This window comes from Dendrobates tinctorius, unplaced genomic scaffold (assembly GCF_039654945.1).
Source record: "Dendrobates tinctorius isolate UK_male_01 unplaced genomic scaffold, ASM3965494v1 ptg000021l, whole genome shotgun sequence".
In the NCBI taxonomy this organism is placed as follows: Eukaryota; Metazoa; Chordata; class Amphibia; order Anura; family Dendrobatidae; genus Dendrobates; species Dendrobates tinctorius.
In genome coordinates, this window is record NW_027361689.1 from 3,120,098 (window position 1) to 3,128,104 (window position 8,007).

General features: G+C 45.9%; 1 long non-coding RNA gene across 1 annotated transcript; it reads left to right on the forward strand.

Moving 5' to 3' along the window:
- Positions 1–5,887: 5,887 nt before the first annotated feature.
- Positions 5,888–7,013, forward strand: LOC141083712 (uncharacterized). The gene is made up of 2 exons (XR_012230793.1): positions 5,888–6,109; positions 6,272–7,013. It is a non-coding gene; the product is annotated as an uncharacterized lncRNA (long non-coding RNA).
- The last annotated feature ends 994 nt before the right edge of the window (positions 7,014–8,007 follow it).

Consider the following 8,007-nt stretch of genomic DNA (forward strand, 5'->3'; position numbering starts at 1 on the left):
CTTCATCATCATCATACTGAGTGCTGGAATCTAGACGCATAGTCAAGGGTCAGGAAACGGGGTGGGATGTGTTTTCTGTGTGACCTGTTAAAGGAGCATGGTTATGAGTAAAATGTAATCTATGGTGCTCTGGAAACTCTCATAGAGGAACCTCAATATGTTGCCAAGTAGATTTGCTTTGGCCCTACTCTGCCACCACTAGCCATTCTTTAATCCAGACTAATGGTAGGAGTGGTACTTAGCGTAGCGGATTACCCTTGGGTAGGCAGAGCTTGGTTCGACGTTCTCCACTGTGTAGGCTTGTCGCATCCCACCTATTTTACACCTGAGCATTGAACATCTTTTTTGCTTATACTCATGTAAACTTGCTTGCTCTTGATGTAATAGCACTTTACGTGCTTTAATCACCCAGTTGGACCTTACTTTTGGAGGTTGGGTTCTTTAACAATATTTGAATCCAAATTCATTTAAAGTTGACCATTACATCACGTAAATAGAGACGTTCCTCTGTTCGTCTAGCCGATTTTGGCCCTAAAATGTTTTGAAAAAAGTATATATTCCAGTGGTGGATGCCATATTACTAGATAAAGGGGTTTTCCAATGTATGAAATCTAATGTTAAAAGGGTTTACATCAGTTATTTTTTTAATGATGCCTAGCCTCACCAGTTGTCTGTAGCCTCTGTTGAGAGCTAATATGGTCTCCTTTTAATATTCTTGGCTCAAAAATGCTAGTGGTGGGCATGAGCAAGCTCTACCAGTATACTTACTAAAAGATCAAAATGTGTGACTCCATCTGCCAGATGTGAGATAAGGTAACCAGCACCTCTGCTCCATCTGAGGAACAATGACTTACCTACAAAGAAGATATAAATATTGTATTGTCACCCACGGACTCTGCCTTTGGTGCTAAATATGGCAGATATTTTAAGGTTTGTTGCCATCCTCTTCTACTAATATGTCTGTGAAAAATATATGCCTTTTTTTATTTTGCAGAAAACCAGATACCATTTAGTAGTGAAAGTAGCTAAAATGGTCAAAACCATTTTTAAAATGTGCGTCCATGTACTTCTGACTATGTAGTTGATTTCTAAGTTGATTCATAAGCAGAAACAGTTCAGTCTGGGATAACTTTCACTTTACGTCAAGGTAGAATATAACGTTTGTCCTCTATAATGTACTGTCTCAGTGCTAGAGTGAAATTCACTTGGGGGCACACAGCTGAGTTTATGTGCAGTTGTGGAATTTTAATGCACAGAGATGGATGGATTTCCGTACAATCCACTCGTGGTTTTCATATCAGTTTGATACATGGCTCATTGGAGAACATAGTGGACTTTGCTTCTCCAATAAATGTTTTAATCTATCAGGATAAATGACAAAGTGTGAATTTTTATAAAATTAATTGCTTCAACATTTGGCAATATCCTTATGCAATTATTATATTTAATATGTATTTTAATAGTTAAGAGGCCACTATAATCTTACCATATCACTGTAAATCCGGTATTTTAGTATGCTATTCCACCCATTCTGTGTTCCCCAAAATTTGATTCACAGCAAATAGATTTGTGCAAATTTCAATACTAGAAAGCTTGTAATGTCTCATAATATATACAGTATGTTAACCATAAGAGCTCACACTCTGCACAAAAGAGAGAGGATCATGCTGACCATTAATCTTCAGGAGAGAGAGAGCATCCTGATGACCATAACAACTTACACTCTACAGGAGAGAGAGAGAGGACCCAGCTGACCACAAGAGCTTACACTCTATAGGAGAGAAAGAGCATCCTGCTGACCAAAAGAGCTTATGCGAGCAGGTTGCGAGATGCAGTGACGGACAGGAGGCAGAGCAAGGGTTAACGGGTTTTTTTAACAGGGGAATACTCCACACAGGGAGGTGCAGGGTTAAACAGTGGATAAAACAGTATAAATGGCAAAGGATATGGTAAGGTGAAGAATAACTGTTCTAGTAATGGCAGTTTTGATGAAAGTCAATGATTCCTATGTCCATGAAATGGATAGCGCCGACAACAGCTGGCGCGGTGTCTTTTCCAGGAAGGTCCTGTGGGCATCCATGCCCCATCTTCTGGTGGCAGTGGTTGGTCTCCTGCACCTTCTACTGAGCCCTAGTCCATATACTGATGTGGCCAGAGGAGCGTGGGCCACAGTACTGTTTGAACCCGCCATGGCCCCTGCACGACTCTCCTCACAGTCTCTGTCAGCGGTGGCAGTGCTTGGGCGCGGGCCTATGCTGTATGGATGCTCTGGGACCAAAGCACTCACTGGTCCCTGCTGTAGTGTCTGACAAGGGTATGGGCCACAGTCCTACACGAGCCCAACGTGACTTGGCAAATATTTACTGGCACAGTCAGCGTGCAAGTGTCTGTCCTGTCCCTGGTCACTCTTATGGGACACGTGTTGTACTCACGAACACGGAACGTTCTGCGCCTTGCTTTCTGGCAGTCACCGGCACACTGCACTTCCATGTAGTCATCGGTCACACACTGCATGTTCCTTTCCCTCTCTGGTCCCTGCTGCTGGCGGCGGGAGATGGCGGACGCTGGCCTGAACTATGCTGGTGCTCCCCGGATAGAGCACTCCTGTCTCTGGCTGCTGCTGGACACACAGCTTTCCTCAGTGCAGCAGTCCCTTTCCTTCTGGTCTGCTGCAGCACGCCTGGCCCTTCTCTCTGCTGTTGCCCCACTGCAGGTGGTGGGGCCTGTTGCAGCGCCAGTACTCTCAGGAGGGATGGGACGCAGCGCTCCTCTCCCTGCGTGCTGCCCCAGGTTTGCACTAAAAGCCTCCTGCTGCGCCCTGTTTCCTTTTATCCCCCCATTGCTGTGCACGCTTTACCTCCATCTCTCCCCGACCCATTGGACAGCAGGAAGGTCCGCCTCCCTATCGCTTCCCTCAGCAGGCAGGGGAAGGTCTGCTTCACTAAAGCTTCCCCCCCGGGAACAGCGTATGCAGCCTTTTCAGTTCTGGACCCAGCACGCAGGTACTCGCGGTCTGTTCATCCCCCTTACACTCCTCCTCTCCTTTAACTCGCCATTCCACGGGCGATAGTTCTTCGTGCTCTTCTATGTCCTCCTGAAGTGGGACAGATGCCCACAGTTCGCTCATCCATTTCTGTCTTTCATGCACTACATTTTGCCAAAAGAAATCGTTCTGTGCATTCCTCAGGGATGAATCACCAGCATGGTAACACGGAGTCCTGGGAACTTCAGGTTGAGTGGTCAAGGATGGGGACAAGCCCAAATCTAATGGAACAGTCATTTCAGGAGCCTGTACCTCTTCTGGGTCAACATGTGGTGGTTCAAGAAATTCGTCCTCTTTATATTCCACAGCTGCAGAAGAAGATATCTCAGGTCCACTTTGCATCTCTTCTATTTGGTCTGGATCCCTTGGGCTGGCGGGCAGTAAACTATCCAGTTCAGAGAACAAGGCAAGGGATTCTTCCTCATCACAATCTGGAACCGTGGGAGCGGGCGTTTCAGTAACACTTGTCATTTTCTCCCCTTCTTCGGGATCTTGTAGCAGGCAAGGTAGCGCTATACTTTGATGGACTACTCGGGTAAGCATCTCTTCTTCCCCTTCGGGCTGAACCTCACAGACGGGACCTTCGGATCCAGTTTGGAGTTTCACCAGATTCACCTCCACGCTCCTGAGCAGCGCAGTCATCTTGCCATAGACAGTCGACACCTTCTCCTTCTCTTCTCGGCGTCCGACGCCGTGGCTCTGTCTGGCTCTGGTTGTGGCTCCTCTCTTCTCGCTGTACCATGTCTCCCCGGGGCAGCGTTTTCTCCAATTAGCAGAACCTTCGGAGGGGTGAGTGAATCTTCGCCGTCATCTCTCAAGTAGAGCAACCGCTGGACAGGTGTCCCAGTCTTCCACACATCCAACACCCTCTTCTGCGCCTGTCTGGTGGGTGCTTTGGTCGGGATCGCCGTCCTCGATGGGAAGCATACCCCCTCTGCATTCGCTCACCATCCCATGATACGGGGTTAAATTCTGGAGCTACTGCTGAAGTTTTCTGCATGCTCTGCACCTCTCTTCTAACCTCCTTCATCTTTTGACATGAGTTACCTCAGGGTATGACGTTGGACTCCAAGACAGCAGCAAAGGCTTCCTTCAGGCTCTCGATTTCTTCCCATATTTTTTGCACTCCACTGCCGAAAAGGATTTCCAGTTTGTCAAGGAGCGCTTCCGGCTGATTCATTAATTACTCCGAACATTTAAAGGAATATCCAGTTTATTATCAGACATAAAAACACAACGCGTTTCGGCAATAAATAAAATTAGCCTTCATCAGGTAAAATCGTTGATTTTACCTGATGAAGGCTAATTTTATGTATAGCCGAAACGCATTGTGTTTTTATGTCTAATAATAAACTGGATATTCCTTTAAATATTCGGAGCAACTAATGAATCAGCCGGAAGCACTCCTTGACAAACTGGAAATCCTTTTCTGCATTCTCTGACGAATCTCCTACAAGGTAGTTTGTTCCACCTGTTTTGAGCTGCAGGCCAGCAGATCCAGACGATTACTCCAGTACCCAAACACAGGGTTATACGCTGAGCAACAAGACACCAAAAAGGTGAGAATAATTTTTTATTTCTATCTGACATAATTAAAACTCTGCACTTAGATCTGCACCCCCCTTCTTTTTCTGGATATTCCTTGAAATACTCGGAGTAATTAATGAATCAGCCGGAAGCGCTCCTTGACAAACTGGAAATCTTTCTTTGCACTCTACTGCCGTAATTCGCAGGACCACTTCGGCTCTTCCTCGTTTGGGGTTGATACCGTGCACCCCCTGGACCGATCCTGCTAAGGTTGCAGCCCCCTGCTCCTGGCCTGCATGATGCTGGTGCTCCCCAGATGGAGCACTCCTCTCTCTGGCTGCTGCTGCTGGACATACAGCTCCCATCAGCGCAGCAGTCCCTGTCCTTCTGGTCTGCTGCAGCACGCCTGGCCCTTCTCTCTGATATGGCCCCGCTGCATGCAGTGGGGCCTGTCGCAGCGCAGGTACTCTCAGGAGGGATGGGACACAGTGCTCCTCTCCATGCATGTTGCACCAGGTTTGCACCAAAAGCCCCCTGCTGTGCGCGCTTTTTCCTTTTATCCGCCCGTTGCTGTGCGCGCTTTACCTTCGTCTCTCCCTGCCCCTCTAGGACAGCAGGAAGGTCCGCCTCCGTATCGCTTCCCCAGGCAGCAGGGGAAGGTCTGCCTCACTAAAGCTTCCCCCTGGGAACAGGGGATGCAGCCGTTTCAGTTCCGGACCCGGCACGCAGGTATCCGCGGTCTGGTCAACCCCCTTACACTTACACTTTACATGAGAGCGGGGACCCTGCTGATCATAAGAGCTTACACTCTTCAGGAGAGAGAGAGAAGACCCTGCTGACCATAAGAGCTTATACTCTACAGGAGAGCGAGAGAGAGGACACTGTTGACCATAACAGCTTACACTGTACAGTAGAGAGAGAGAAGATCCTGCTGATCATATTTGCTTACATGCTACAGGACAAAGAGAGAGGGCTACTATGGTAATGAAAAACGACTCTACTGTACAAACTGTTCTCCACTGGGATCTGCTTATCTGTGATGGCCACGGTACTCACCACCACTGTACAAGGTATAATAATCTGCTAGATATCATAGCTGTAAGACATTATGGGGAAGCTCACACAGCAACGCAAAATGATATTAGCCTTTCTCTGATGCTTCAGCAGTTTGGGAACTGATGCCAGGCAAGCATATTTTTACAATCCATGAAATGAATCTCAACATTTTAGAATTTTTGAATTAGTGTAAAACTGCGTGTGACAACTTAGCGTCAATAAGGAAAATCTTTTCCCTTGTGCTGGGGTGAACTATTCTTAACCCTCCGTCAGGCGCTATAGATCTGACAGGCACACAGTAATTAGTTTCACTTCTCTCTCCTTGCCCACTTATCAGAAAACCCCACCCCTCCTAGTTATCTCCTGACTCTACAGGCTCTGTGAAACCTGATATCACAGTGACTCAGCAGACCTTCTAGTGAGCAGATATCAACACTTTGGCTTCTCAGGCACATTGCGCCTGATTTCAACACAAATTGAAAGGTTAGTATTTTCTTTTTTTATTCATCACGATTGTGTATTTAGCTTGTTTTATGAAGGATTAATGCTAAGTTAGTGTACATAAGTACTGTTTTCTTACACAAAAGGAGGGTGGCTTCTAAGGCACATTGCGCCCTAACACATACTCTTTCTCTCTTGCTTCAGATTTTCTGCTGCAATGGCCAGAAAACAGTATGATTCATCTAAACCCCTTCATTTAGAAGAAATGAAGATTTTTTTGTTAGAAGATGATGAGGAAGAACCAGCAGTAACTGAGGATTTAGAGGATTTAGATTTACCAAACGCTGGCCGATGGTAATCTTCTTTACAATGCTGAATGTGGGTGGCATCAACTCACAAGTAATTTACCTCGGTAATGAACTTAAACAAATGCGCAGAAGAATGTACCTAAAACAATTGGCTAATGAACTGGTGAGTGGAGAGCTAAGCCTAAGAAGTACAAAGACGGTTGGATTGCCCCTTGCCCTGCAACACCGGTTGAAGAGATATCGTCCCAAGGACGTTCCAGAACAAACACCGACTCTACCACCTTCTAAAAGACGCAGTTGTACTACCTGCTCATTTGTATCTGGTTTCAGAAGGCTTTCTAAATATGACTGCAAAATATGTAAAGAATCAATCTGCCTTTCCCATGCAACTTTCGTCTGCCAGCCTTGCTTTTCTAAGTGTACCTGTGCTGCTTCTGCTGCAATTGAAACCACTGAAGATGAGTAGAAAATAATTAAGTAACATCTAAGTGCAATATCCTTTAAGTTTTTTTCCATAATTTTATATTTAAGCAATAGTTAAGTAAAGATAACTGGAGCCTATTTGGCGGTACTACCGAAAAGTGGTACTTTTAGTTTTAATAAGTTTATGGTTAATAAATGTTTTTTTTTGCATCTGATTTGGTGTAATCTCTTTTAATACATTCCTATGAAGGTCACTGACTACTTCTATAGTCCTGAAATTGAAATATGTAGCTACTATAGGTGGTTTTCTGACCTGTGCTTGTCAGGCACATTGCGCATGAACTGAGGAGAATCTATATTGCGCCTGACGGAGGGTTATTTATGCAAGATGTACTATTCCTCTGTTCAGTAAGTCAAGTCAAGGGCCCATTTTTGTATGCTAATTAATGGAATGCCTGCTGATTACGGATTGCATCAGCCCCATGTGGTGTACTAGTCTGCATCATTTGTAAGACATTTATGCAGTCTGTTTGAACTAGCAAACAATGAGGGAACAGCCGTGACTATCCCCCCAATCCTATGGGACACAATGCAATGAATTGGGAGTTGAGCATTATAAAAAGGGGCCTGGTCCTCTCGCCAGTGTGATTTTACGGGATTTTAGCCTAGGGACCATGGTCCCATCTGGTGGATTACAGAACTGTTCCACTGCCCAACAATAAGCCCATGAATTTGTTTGGATAACCTAGGTTGGGACAAGTCAGTCACATGGTCACATACCTCGCTGTACTCGGTTACCTTCCTAAGTTTGTTGCTACCTCCTCTCAGTGGGTGCCTGCCAAAAGCTGGGTGCTGCTGGTTGGGGTAGTTAGCCCTTAATGCACCGTAGCCATGGAGGTTCTAATACGGGTCTGACCCGTTGAAGTGCTATTAGGCACGAAACGGACGTCGTCAGAGTTTGCTCACTCTCCTCTCCAGCCTCCCAGCCATGAAGTTTTTAATATGGATTGCTAAATAAAGCGGACTTTTCCACCTGGATCGGTGAGTGCTACGGTCTTTTTTCGTTTCATGTGGTTTAACTATTGGTGACCCAATAAATTCTTACCAGAGTGTGGTATCCTCACCCTGTGCTGCCTGAGTAGTAGTGCCGGAATGGCCATCTGGCAATTCTGGCAATTGACAGAAGGGCTCTCTGGTCATGGGCCTCCT